The following is a 14,530-nucleotide window of genomic DNA, read 5'->3' as shown; positions in this document are numbered from 1 at the left end:
TAGAGAAGCTGGATTCTGAACCTGAGTATTCTAACTACAGAGTCCATGATACCCATTATTATATCATAAAGAACTGTGCCGACTAACCAACCCTAGCCTAACACCATGACCATGTGTTATAGACAATTTTAATGACATCACAAATCAAGAAAATTTCTACAGCCCTATGACAGAGCATGATAACATTAATTCAAGTTATTAAATATTTAAATGTAAAATATAACACATAAAATAATTAGAAAAAAGTGTTCATGAATTTCTTTGTTACTTTGGAATAAAAATATGTATAAGTAGCTAAAAGAAAAACATACAGAAAAAAACATTGCCTGCTTTTACTATGTTAAATAAATTCAGTAAATCCTCACTTTATGTCATCAATGGATTCTGTGACTTTAAGTCAAACAATGAGTAATGAAACCAATTTTACCACAGGCTAATTGATATAAACAAGAGTTAAGTCCCTATGGCATTTTATCAATATTATAATGAAACAATGTTAAATAAAACAATGTTTTTCAAGGACTATTATATTATATTCCCAAACCTAGGATAATGAGAACAGAGCAGGGAGAGGGCCTCATCTCCCCCAGTTGCTAGTGGTGGTAGAATTCTTGTGATATCCCAAGAAAAAGTATTTTCTGAGAATCACATGAGAGGATGCGATATTGTAGAAAGCATTATTTCCATGGAATTAAACCCCTGAATTACCAAAGTCCCATTTCCCTTTGTTTCACCATAAAAGAAGTGTCACTGGTGCTTTAGCAGAGCTAAAATCAAAGCCAGTGTCCAGAGTCTCTTTTCTACATTGGAGCTGGGTCCAGTCCAGCATCAGGCCAGCTTAGCTTGTGTTTTCTGCTGTAGTTCAGTAATCCATTGAATGTGAGGTCTGCATGGCCATGGGCCATAATGGCAAATTCAAGAGAGCCAAGAGTGTGCACAGAGAGCAATAAGGGAGCCAAGAGCCAAGAGGAACTAAGAAAGTGAGAACTTCTTTGTTCTGGAGATTATGTATTTCCAAATTTTCACGCACTTGCAGTGGCCATGCCCATCCTGGCCAACCGTCACTGTCCCCAGGTTTGACTGACAGGCAAGCACTTTATCTGTGCACCACAACTTTACTAGGCATGCGTCTATCTTTCCTTTGTTGATCCTTTCCCTCAGGGTGGTGGTTCATTGGGAAGTGCAAAGTTGCAATTTCCTGGCGAAGCTGCACAAATGACATGCCTATAATGTCTGGCCTTCTTTTTGCTCCTTTCCTATTATTAATAACTGGATAATTACAGTGCTATCAATAATGGAAGAAAACCCTTTTATAAAATGTAAGCCTTAGGTAAAAGCTCTTAATAAAATTGTAACTGTATTGTTGTTTTTAGTAGAATCTACCAAAACCTTACATCAGATTTTATAATTAAAGGTAAATATTAGTAACATTTTCTTTAAAAAGCAGGCAGAAAAAAATCATGCCTTTCATCACGCATATATTGAATATTGTGAGGGAGGTCCTACTGAGCACAGAAGTTAAAAAGTCAAGAAAAAAACAGAAAGACTAACTAGAAAGAAACAAAACTGTCATAATTCCTGGCAAAATAATTGCTTACAAATAAAACCTGAGACTTTATGATAAATTTTAATAATAAAAAAGTTCTACAAGTTTTCTGAAATAAAAGTCAATATATACAAATCCATTGTATTCCTAACATGAGTGTAAATAATTAGAAAAATTACAAATTTTTTTTAAAAAGGGGATTTTCTGTAGTTTAAATTTTAAGGCACAAAATAGAGAACAGTGGTGTGTACCCACTGATCAAGGTGAACTTAGCCTTTCCCTGAGCTTAACTAAACTTTAGACATTCTTCTTCCTGATACTTTAGAAAATTTGTACCTCTAAATATTTTCTCTGCCTAGTTGAATGTAAATCTTATTAAAAGCCTCTTCAATTTTATAGCCCAAAATGCCTTTCTCAAAGACCTGGGAGGTTTCCTTCGGAATGTAATCACCAAGGAAGATAGAGCACCTGTCTCCCACTTTCTGTTCGAAGGTAGTAGTGTAATTTTGGTGGGAGCTTCTCTCCAAATTGTAAAACTACTTCCTGTTATGAAGGTAAGAAAAAGTTTACTTTTCTTTGGGTAAAGTCAAGTAGTAAACACAGGTGACCTAAGACACCCACTCCAGCTCTTAAAAACTCTCCAACTTTTTATATCAGCAATGTTGAGCTCATACTAAGTTCTGGCCTCTCTTATTGCCATAATCTTGAAGAAATCTTCCTTGCCTGTTTAACTTTGTGCAGTACAATCATTGCTTTGACACCACACTTTCACTGAAAAAGGAAGGGAAAACCAGAAGTTTCAGAGTTTGGGAAAGTAATAAGCAAGAAAGAAAAAGTAAAAGAATCTTCTACTCTAGTTCTCTAAATCATAAGACAGTCCTGACATAGGGAAAGGGGAAAATCTATTATTTAGAAGTGACATTTAAATTGTAAATTGTCCTTGACTGGAAACATCTTTTTTTTTTCCTAATTTTTTTAAAATTAATTTATTTTTATTACAGATGTTTCCTCCTTTCCCCTCATTGACACCCTCCTCCCAAGTCCCCCTGTCCCCGGCATTGTTGTCTATGTTCATTGGTTATTTATTTATTTATTTTACTTAAATGTTTTTATTAAATCTTTGGGGTGACATTGGCCAACAGGATTATATAGGTTTCAAATGTGTATTGTTATGTTACAAGATCTATATATTGCATTTTGTTCCCACCACTCAAGGTCAAATTACAGTCTGTCACCATATATTAGTCCCACTTGATGCCCCCATTTCCTTCCCTCTGGCAACTACCACACTGCTGTTTGGTCCATGAATTTCAGTTTTATATCCCATGTATGAGTAAAATCAATTCTCTTAACATAATATTCTCAAGGTCCATTCATGTTTTTGCAAATGGAAGTATTTTATCTTTTCTTATGGCTGAGTAGTATTCCATCATGCATATGTACCACATCTTCTTTATCCAATTTTCTGTCGAAAAATATCTTGGTTGTCTCCATGTCTTGGCCATTGTGTATAATGCTACAATGAACACAAGGGTGCATATATCTTTGCAAATACATTTTTTTAGTTTTTCAAATATATATCCAAGAGAGGGATTACTGGGTCATATGGTAGCTCTACTCTCAGTTTTTTTAGGAATCACCAGACTGTTTTCCATAGTGGCTGTACCAGACTACCTTCCCACCAGCAGTGAAAGAGGGTTCCCTTTTCTCCACAACCTCTCCAACATTTGTTATCACTAGTCTTGATGATAGTAGACATCCTAACAAGTGTAAGGCAGTATCTCATTGTAGTTTTGATTTGCATTTTCCTAACTGCTAGGGAAGTTGAGCATCTTTTCATATATCTGTTGAATGTTTGTATGTCTTCTTGGGAGAGGTGTCTGTTCAGGTCCTTTGTCCATTTTTTAGTTGGGCTGTTTGTTTGTTGGTGTTGAGTTTTATGGGTTTGTTATATATTTTGGATATTAAACCTTTGTTGCAGCTATTGTTTGCAAATATCTCCCATTTTGTTGGCTGCCTCTTTGTTTTGTTGTTGGTTTCTTTTGCTGTGAAGAAGCTTTTTAGTCTGCTATAGTCCCGTTCATTTATTTTTGCCTTTACTTACCTTGCCTTTGCAGTCAAGTTTGTAAAATATTCTCTACAGCCAAGGTCCATAAGTTTAGTACCTGTGCTTTCTTCTATGTGATTTATTGTTTCAGATTTTATATTTAGGTGTTTGATGCATTTTGAATTAATTTTTGTACATAAGAACCAACTGTAATTCAGTTTTACTCTTTTGTATGTGGCTTCCAATTTTCTTAGCATCATATATTGAAGATGCTTTCTTTACTCCATTGTGTGTTTCTGGCTCCTTTGTTGAAAATTACCTGCCCATATACATGTAGTTTTATATCTGGGCTCTGAGTTCTGTTCCATTGATCTGTATGTCTGTTTTTCTGCCAATACCATGCTGTTTTGAGTATTGTAGCTCTGTAATATAATTTGAAGTCAGGTGGTGTGATACTACCTGCTTCATTCTCTTTTCTCAGTATTGCTTTGGCTATTCAGGTTCCTTTGTGGTTTCATAGAAATCTGACAATTTTTTGTTCTATTTCTTTAAAGAATGACATTGGGATTTTGATGGGGATGGCATTAAATATGTGCATAAAAAACCTTTAAGAGCCCACCAAAAACTATTAGAAACAATAAACAAATTGCATTAAATTTGCAGGATACAAAATCAATGTACAAAAATCCACTGTTTTCCTGTATACTAAGAGAAAAATTTCAAAAAAAGAAATAAAAAAAATTCATTTTGCAATTGAAACTAAAATAAAAAAAGAATACCTAGAAATAAACTTAACAAAGAACATGAAATGCCTTCATATTAAAACTACAAAGCATTGTTAAAAGAGATTGAAAAAGACACAACAAAATGGAAAAATATCCCATGATAATAGATTAGAAGAATCAACATAGTTAAAATGACCATATATAACCCAAAGCAATATATAGATTTAATGTAACCCCCATAAAAATTCTAAATGGAACCATCTTTTTAATACCTAAAACTGAGTTATAATTACTGAAATAAAATTAGTTTCTGTAACTGAAAGTGTTTGAAAGCAATGACTTCTGTCTGAAGAGTCATTCAACGGGGTGAAGGAGAGATTAATGGTTTATTTAAGGGCAGTTGTTGGATAAAAAATATAGATATATCTAGCCATGGCAGGTTTGGCTTTGTAGTTGGAGCATTGGCCCACAGACTAAAAAATCATAAGTTTGATTCCCAGTCAAGGTGAGTACCTCATTTGCAGTTTTGATCCCCAGCCCTGATCAGGGTTGTGTTGGGGGCGGCCAGTCAATGTGTCTCCCTCACATCAATGATTCTCTCTCTTCTGTCACTCTAAGAAAAATCAGTGGAAAAATATTCTTGGGTGAGGATTAAAAATATAGCTAGTTAGCTAGACATTTCTTGATGTATTGTTCTAATTTCAGTACTTTATTCTGACAGTTAAATTACTTTTAAAATATAACATATACATTATTAACATAGACAAATAAATACCTGAAATAACTAACAAAATATGTATAGGGCTTTAATGAAAAAATCAGTAAACAACAATAAATGAAAGATGCTATAATTCATTATTAAGAGACAAAATATTAGTATATTAATTATCCCAAAATACATATTTAATATTTAAAATTGAAGTTAGACTACTACTGTATTTCCTACCTTTTGCAATTTTTACTCTGAAAATATAACTTAGGTAGATTAAGTAATTAAATGTAAAACTTTTGGAATAAAATATAGGAATACATTTTAATCACATCAAGTAAGAAAAGAATATTTGTTGCTGTTGTTAATCCTCATCCAAAGATATTTTTCAATTTTTTTTTTTAATCCTCATCCAAGGACACTCTTCCACTTTCTTGTTCAGATAGAGTAGGAGGGGGAGAGGAAGAAAGAGAGAGAGAAACATCGACATGAAAGGGACATATTGAGTGGCTGCTTCCTGCACAACCCCAACTGGGGCCAGGGACATACTGCAACCAAGGTACATTCCCTTAGCAGGAATCAAACTCGGGTCTCTATAGACCGCAGGCCGACACTCTAACCACTGAGCAAAACTGGCCAAGGCTTTTTTTTTTTTTTTTTTTTTTTAGAGAGAGAGTGAAAAGAAGGGAGGGAGGGAGAGAGAGAGAGAGACTTCGATGTGAGAGAGACACATCAATCGGTTGCCTCCTGCATGACCATGACCCTGACGGGGGCTGGGGATCAAACCTACAGCCCAGGCACATGCCCTTGACCAGGAATCAAACTGGTCACCCTTTAGTACATGGGCCAATGCTCTATCCGCTGAGCCAAAGAGGCCAGGGCAAGGGAAGACTTTATAATGAAAGATATAAAAACTACAAATCCATAGGCAAAGTTTAGTGAAATTCACTACCTCAAAACTTAGAATGTTTAATAAAGATAAAACTATGAACAAGGTGAAATGAGGATCAGACACTTTGAGAATACAATTTCCATCAACTCTCATTTTTATCTTTACACACGTATGGCATTTATACCTGACTTCAAATCTCAGTGATGAGTTGTTCTTGCTTCTATATGAAACTAAATTCTTATAAGTAAACTGTATTTTTTCCATTCTAAGTATAAAATATGAAGGTTCTTTTGAACCCAGTTTTCCTGCCTGCTATTTATGTATTGTTTTGCTCCCATTTTGTAGCAACAATTCTTGAATAACTTTTCTACCTTCATAATTTCTCTTCCACTTTTATATTAAACTTAATTTAATTAGGTTTGTGTGTGTGTGTGTGTGTAAGCAAACCATGCCATAACTTATCCCACAGACACTGCATTCATGACTTCTATTTTGTTAAATCATCACACTTGACCTAGCAATAGCATTTGTCACAGCTGTAATGCTCTTCTCTTTCATCCACATTCTTCCACTTTTCCTAAATTTCCATGTACCTCATTTTTAACCTTTTGCAGCTTCCTTTGCTGGTTTCTCCTCTTCTTTTTCATCTTTTGGGGTTAATGTGGTCCAGAGCTGAGTGCCATTAATCAGTTCTCTATGTAAGCTTGTTTTATCATTTATTTATTTTTAGATTCCATATGTAAATTACAACATATGGTATTTGTTTTTTTCTGACTTATTGTAATGCCCTTGAGGTCCATTCATTTTGTTATAAGTAACAAGATTTCATTTTTATAATTAATAATATTGCATTACAAATATGTGTGTGTGTGTGTGTGTGTGTGTGTGTATGCATATTTGCCAAAATTCTTTATCCAGTCATCCAATGAAGGACACAGGCTGTTTCCACATCTTGGCTATTGTAAACAATGCTACAATAGACATGGGAGTACATAAATCTTTTTGAGTTAGTGTGTTTATTTTCTTCAGATAAATACCCATAAGTAGAATTGCTGGATCATTTGTTGGTTCTATTATTAATTTTTTGAGAAACCTCTATACTGTTTTTGACAGTGGTTTCTTCATTTTACATTCCCACAAATGACACATTCCCTTTTCTCCACATCCTCATAAATGCTAGTTACTTTTGTCTTTTGAAAATAGCCATTATAACAGGTGTAAGGTGATACTCATTGTGGTTTTGATTTGTGCTTCCCTGATGATTAATAATGTTCAGGATCTTTTCATGTGTCTGCTAGTCATTTTTGGAAAAGTATCTATTCAGATTTTCTGCCCCCTTTTTATTCAGATTGTTGTTTTTTGCTCTTGAGTTGTCAATTCTTTATATATTTTGGATGTTAACCCCCTATCAAGTATATTATTTTTAGATATTTTTCTCCCATTCTGTAGGTTGCCTTTTTATTTTCATAATGGTTATCTTTGCTGAGGAAAATAATTAAATTATAATTAATGCTGTTTAAACAATAATTCTCCATTCAGTGATTTTTATTAAGTAAAAAAACTATGCGAAGTTTAAATCTATGCATTTTTTACACTATTATTTTATATTTTAATTAAATATTGGAGAGATAAATGTAGTTATTAATTTGTAATAAATATTGATATAAAATATGTTTAGCAGCCACTCAAAATAATGTTTTGAGAAATATTTATAGATTAAGAATATTAAACTGCAGCATGCATGTGTTTATATGTTTATATATGTTTGTGTGTGAATGTGTGTTTGTGTACATGTACAAGAGTAAAAATACATTAAAAATGTCAGTGGTTTTGCCTGGCTGGTGTGGCTCAGTAGTTGAGCATCGACTCATGCACCCAGAGGTCACTGGTTCAATTCCTGGTCAGGACATATGCCCAGGTTGTAGGCCAACTCCCCAGTGGGGGGCATGCAGGAGGCGGCCAGTCCATGTTCTCTCTCATCGATGTTTCTGTCTCTCCTTCTTCCTTCTGCTCTCTCTAAAATCAATAAAGAAAAAAAAGTCAGTGGTTTTTACCTCTAAGTAATGGGATTAGAATTTATTTTAAATTCTGTTTTTTGTCTTTTTTTTATATTTTCCATATTGTAATATAAATATTTGTGAATTTTATAATCAACATTTTATAAATTAATCTGTGGTTTCATGCTTGGTTTTCGTAGAAACAGGGTATGGATGGTTCTGGACTTGAGTTAAAGCTAAAATGCAAAAATTGAAACTGTAGAGAGCCAATAAAAACATTCTTATCTAATTTAGTAGATTTTTTTATTATTAATCTTATAGAGATGTTATACAAAAATGTTTTAGAACAATATAATATGTTATTAAGATTTATGACATTATTCTTGCAAAGCATTTATATCCATGGTAACTGACTTGTTTTCCATAACACTTTTAAGTAAAATTTACCAATATTATGTCTTGCTCAAAGTCATGTACTCATTTGTTCATTTACAAATAGACATCAAGCTCTTGGTACAGTATTTGCCTAGTATGTTTTGTATACCAGAAATACAGCAGTGACTGAACAAGACAGATCCAGTCCATGAGTCAGGGAACTTCAACACTGATGGAGTCTATCTTCTTTAACTCCAAACTCAGAATGTTTCACTACACTAAAGTATGCATTTTTAGGTAAATCTAATTTAAAGCTTTGTTGTTGTTTTTCTTATAGTTTCTATTTGTTCTTTTACAAAGTAATTTATCTAAATCTCCATTTAGCAAAAACAAACAAACCCCAGACATTATATACTTTACAAATAATACAATTGAAACATAATTTATATGCATGAAATATTTATCTTCTACGTATCAGTTTGCTGTTGGCTACCTGCTTATATTATACTTAGAAAGCTGCCAAACAAATATATCCTTCTAATTGGTAATAGGGAACAATTTTCAGGCCATTGTCTTCTACTTTATATTTCATCTTGGCATTAATTTTAATGAAATAATAATGTACCTGGCACCAGAATATCATTAACCATGAAAGGATCTCCAAGTATGGAACAAATAGTAATTAAACAGCATAATAGCACTATAACATAATATATTGCTATTGCAATCCTGGAATTGAATAGGTTGATGAACAAGGAAAATAATGATGGGAAAACCATTTTGAACTAGTCAGAAGGAAGTAGGTTGCCAACTTGAATACATTCAGTTCATTGCGTTACTCAAAGAAATTTAAAAAATGTTGGGGATGAGGGATGACTGCTCAAAGGAGAAGGAAACCCAAACCCTGTGAGATTGTGGTAAAACAGCTCACCTTTTCACCTAATTTAATATATGAAAACTCTGTGCTAATTAATGTAAATGATGTTTAGTTGATAATTTATGAAACCTAACAACACTGTGTTAAAAATCACACAAAAGCTCCTAACTCAAATATAGTCCATTAAAAAATATGTTTATTACTGAGGTAACTATTCAAATCAATTAGTAAAAAAAATTATGACAACTGAAAATGGATCAAAATTTAGTGTTCTGAAATTAATTAATAAATATTACATAAATGGTGATGGAAAAATACATATAAAGAAAGAAAAAAAGATTTGCTTATGAAACACACTTATCTTTAAATCTAATATAAAGTGCAAAGTTAACACTGTCAACAAAGGAGGTCACTTATCTATAAACGAACAAAGATAATTGGGGTATTTTTATTCGAATAAAAATGTTCTGTGTTAGATGAGGCTTTTAACTTCTAGATAAAGAAATCATTTTGATCATTTTTTTTATTAAACAGGGTAATGCTTGTGGATCCCAAAGCCAAGAACAATTTTTATCTCAAATAGAAATTATAAAAAAAAAAAGACCTTCAATGATATGTTATCTGTACATACTAATTGGATCTACAAGAAGGATGTCTCCTTCTGTTTATCATGCAGTTTTATTGTACTTAACTTTATCAAACTTGAATAATTTCTAGGTTTTGTGCACTTCCACTATAAAAAGATTTCAAACATTTTGCTGATTTGCAATTGCAGTGCCTTTTATTTTTATTTATTTATTTATTTATTTTATAATTTTTTTAAATTAATTAATTTTTGTTGCCGACGTTTCTCCTTTTTTCCCCACTGATTCCCCCCTCTCCCTCCCTCCCTGCCCAGTCCCCAGTTTGTTGTCTATGTCCACTGTTCATGCATACATGCATATAAGTTCTGTGGTTTATCTCTCCCCCACCACCCCCTCTTCTGGGGATTATCAGTCTGTACCCCTTTTCCACATCTCTGGGACTACCTCATTCCTCAGACTGTTATGTTCATTATATCCACAAATAAGTGAGATCATATGATACTTGTCTTTCTCTGTTTGGCTTGTTTCACTTAGGATGATACTTTCCAGGTCCCTCCATGTAGTCTCAAAGGATAAGAGATCTTTCTTTCTTACAGCTGTGTAGTACTCCATTGTGTATATGTACCACTGCTTTTATATCCATTCATCTACTGATGGACACTTGGGCTGTTTCCAGATCTTAGCTATTGTAAATAGTGCTGCTGAAACATGGGGGTACAAATATTTTTTTCTGATTGGTGTTTCAGGCTTCTTAGGGTATATTCCTAGAAGTGGGATCACTGGGTCAAATGGGAGTTCAATTTTTAATTTTTTGAGGTAACACCATATTGCTTTCCATAGTGGCTGCACCAGTCTCCATTCCCACCAACAGTGTACTAGAGTCTCCTTTTCTCCACACCCTCGCCAACACTTGTTGTTTGATGATTTGTTGATGGCGGCCATTCTGACAGGTGTGAGGTGATACCTCATTGTTGTTTTAATTTGCATCTCTCTGATGATTAGTGATGTTGAGCATTTATTCATATGTCTCTTGGCCATTTGTATGTCCTGTTTAGAGAGGTGTCTATTTAGTTCCTCTGCCCACATTTTAATTGGGTTCTTTGTCTTCCTTTTGTAGAGTTATATAAGCACTCAATATATATTGAAAATTAGCCCCTTATTTGATATATAATTGGTAATTATGCTCTCCCATACAGTGGGTAGCCTTTCCGTTTTGATGATTGTATCTTGCGCTGTGCAGAAGCTTTTGAGTTTGATGTAGTCCCATGTGTTCATTTTCTCCTATGTTTCTATTGCCTTAGGTGATGTATCAGTGAAAATTCTGCTGCGTATGATGTCTGAAATTTAGCTGCCTAGAGTTTCTTCTAGGATTTCTATGGATTCATGAGTCACATTTAAGTCTTTTGTCCATTTTGAGTTTATTCTTGTGTAGAGTGTAAGTTGTTGGTCTAGTTTCATTTTTCTGCATGTAGCTGTCCAATTTTCCCAGCACCATTTATTAAAGAGTCTGTCCTTACTCCACTGTATGCTCTTGCCACCTTTGTCAACTATTAATTGAGCATATTGCCTTGGGTCCATTTCTGGGTTCTCTGTTCTGTGCCACTGGTCTGTATGACTCTTCTTGTGCCAGTACCAGACTGTTTTGATTACAGTGGCTTTGTAGTATTACCTAAAATCTGGTAATGTGATCCCTCCAACTTTGTTCTTTTTCAAGATTGCTGTGGCTATTCAAGGTCTTTTTTGGTTTCATATGAACTTTTGAAGTACTTTGTCTAATTCTATGAAGCATGCCATTGGTAATTTGTTTGGGGATTGCATTGAATCTATAGATTGCTTTAGGTAATATGGACATATCAATGATGTTAATTTTTCCAATCCATGAACAAGGTATGTGCTTCCACTTTTTAATATCTTCCTCTATTTCTTTTTTCAATGACCTGTAGTTTTCTGCAAAGAGGTCCTTTATTTCTTTGGTTAAGTTTGTTCCTAGGTATCTTAATTTTTTTGCCGCAATGGTAAATGGGATTGTTTTTTGAGTTTCACTTTTTGTGAGTTCATCATTGGTGTATAAGAATGCCATCGATTTCTGGATGTTAATTTTGTATCCTGCTACTTTGCAAAATTCATTTATTAAGTTTAGTAAATTTTTGATGGAGTCTTTGGGGGTTTCTACGTATAGTATCATGTCATCTACAAATAATGACAGTTTCACTACCTCCTTTCCAATTTGGATCCCTTTTATTTTTATTTTTTTCTTGCATGATTGCTGTGGCTAAGACTTCCAGTACTATGTTAAATAAGTGTGGCGAGAGTAGACATCCTTGACTTGTTCCTGTTCTTAATGGAAATGCTTGTAGTTTTTGGCCATTGACTGTGATGTTGGCTGTAAGACTTTTATTTATTGCCTTAATTATGTCTGAATATGATCCCTTTATTCCCACATTGCTGAGTGTTTTTATCAGAAATGGATGCTGGATTTTGTCGAATGCTTTTTCAGCATCTATTGATATTATCATGTGATTTTTATTCTTCATTTTATTTATGTAGTGTATCACGTTTATTGATTTGTGAATATTGTACCAGCCTTGCATCCCTGGGATGAATCCCACTTGGTCATGGTGAATAATTTTTTTGGTATATTGCTAGATCCGATTTGCTAGTATTTTGTTCAGGATTTTGGCATCTATGTTCATCAGGGATATTGGCCTGTAGTTTTCTTTCTTTGTAGTATCTTTTTCTGGTTTTGGAATTAGAATTATACTGGCTTCATAAAACAAGTTTGGAAGTCTTCTTCCTTCTTAAATTTGTTGAAATAGTTTGAGGAGAATGGGTATTAGTTATTCTTTGAATGTTCGGTAAAACTCTCCCGTGAAGCCTTCTGGGCCTGGGCTTTTGTTTGCTGGGAGAGTCTTGATTATATCTTCAATTTCTTCTCTTGTTATTGGTCTGTTCAAATTTTATATCTCTTCCTGGTCCAGTTTTGGGAGACTATGTGTTTCTAGAAATTTGTCCATTTCACTTAGATTGTCAAATTTTTTGCCATATAATTGTTCATAGTAGTTGTTAACAATCTTTTGTATTTCTGTAGTGTCAGTTGTTACTTCTCCTCCTTCATTTCTGATTTTGTGTACTGGGGTTCTCTCTCTTTGTTTCTTGGTGAGTCTAGCTAAGGTCCATCAAACTTGTTTATCGTTTAGAAAAAACAGCTCTTTGTTTCATCGATCCTTTGAATTGTTTTTTGGTCTCTATATCATTTATTTCTGCTCTGATCTTTACTATTTCTTTCCTTCTGCTTGCTCTGGGGTTTTCTTTTTGTTTGCTTTCTAGTTCTTTAAGTTGTGAGGTTAGATAGTCTATTAGAGATTTTTCTTGTTTCTTGAGGTAGGCCTGTAGTGCTATGAACTTTCCTCTCAGAACTGCTTTCACTGAATCCCATAGATTTTGTGTTGTTGTGTCTTCATTTTCATTGGTTTCCAGGAAGTTTTTGATTTCTTCCTTGATCTCCTCGGTGACCCATTCATTGTTTAATAACGTGCTATTTAGCTTCCATGTGTTCAAATATCTTTGCATGTTTTTGTTGCAATTGATTTCTAGTTTCATGCCATTGTGATCTGAGAAGATGCTTGATATGATTTCAGTCTTCTTGAACTTGTAGAGACTTAGTTTGTACCCTAACATGAGGTCCATCTTTGAGTATGTTCCATGTGCACTTGAGAAAATGTGAAGTCTGTAGTTTTGGGGTGTAATTCACTGTAGATATCTATTAAATCCATTTGGTCTAGTGCTTCATTTAGTGTCTTTGTTTCCTTGCTAATTTTTTATCTAGAGGATCTATCCAGTGATGTCAGCGGGGTGTTGAAATCCCCTGCTATGATTGTATTGCTGTCTATTTCCCCTTTGATGTCCTCCAGAAGGTTTTTAATATATTTTGGTGCTCCTATATTGGGTGCATATATGTTTATCAAGGTTATATCTTCCTGTTGCATAGATCCTTTCAATATTATGTATTGGCCTTCTTTGTCTCTAGTTATGGCCTCATTTTGAAGTCTATTTTATCAGATATAAGTATTGCTATCCCAGCTTTTTTTTCCTTTTTGTTTGCTTGGAAGATTTTTCCATCCCTTCACTTTCAGTCTATGTGAGTCTTTTGTTGTGAGGTGGGTCTCTTGTAAATAACATATAGATGAGTCATGCTTTCTTATCTAATCAGCTACTCTGTGTCTTTTTATGGAAGCATTCAACCATTTACATTTAAGGTGATTATTGATATGTACTTATTTATTGCCATTTTTGTTTAGTGTGGTTCTATTTTTCTTCCTATTTCTCCTGCTAATTACAGCAGTCCTTTTAACATTTCTTGCAGTGCTGGTTTGGTGCTAATGTATTCCCTTAGCCTTTTTTTTTTTTTTGTCTGGGAAGCTCTTTATTTGACCTTGTATTTTGAATGATAGCCTTGGTGCATAGAGTAGTCTTGGATTCACATCCTTGTTTTTCATGACCTTAATTACTTCATGCACTACATTTTAAAGGTAAAGCTGCAAAAAAACAAAACAAAACAAAACAAAAAACATCAAAGGTTAGTGGCTAGTGTTTTATATTACATTTGCATTTCCTATAGCCATTGTAATTTACAGAAATATGTTGATATGAGAGGTGATTTAAATTACTTCTATCCTTTAAAACAAAAGTAGTTGAAAAATGCTGAATAAAGATGAGTTGGATCATTCAGCTTTGAAATATCAAGGTGTTCTATTGTATTTCTGCATTTGGATTATGTT

Source organism: Molossus molossus, unplaced genomic scaffold, assembly GCF_014108415.1.
Source record: "Molossus molossus isolate mMolMol1 unplaced genomic scaffold, mMolMol1.p scaffold_m16_p_7, whole genome shotgun sequence".
NCBI lineage: Eukaryota > Metazoa > Chordata > Mammalia > Chiroptera > Molossidae > Molossus > Molossus molossus.
Note: the sequence above shows the minus strand (reverse complement) of the source record.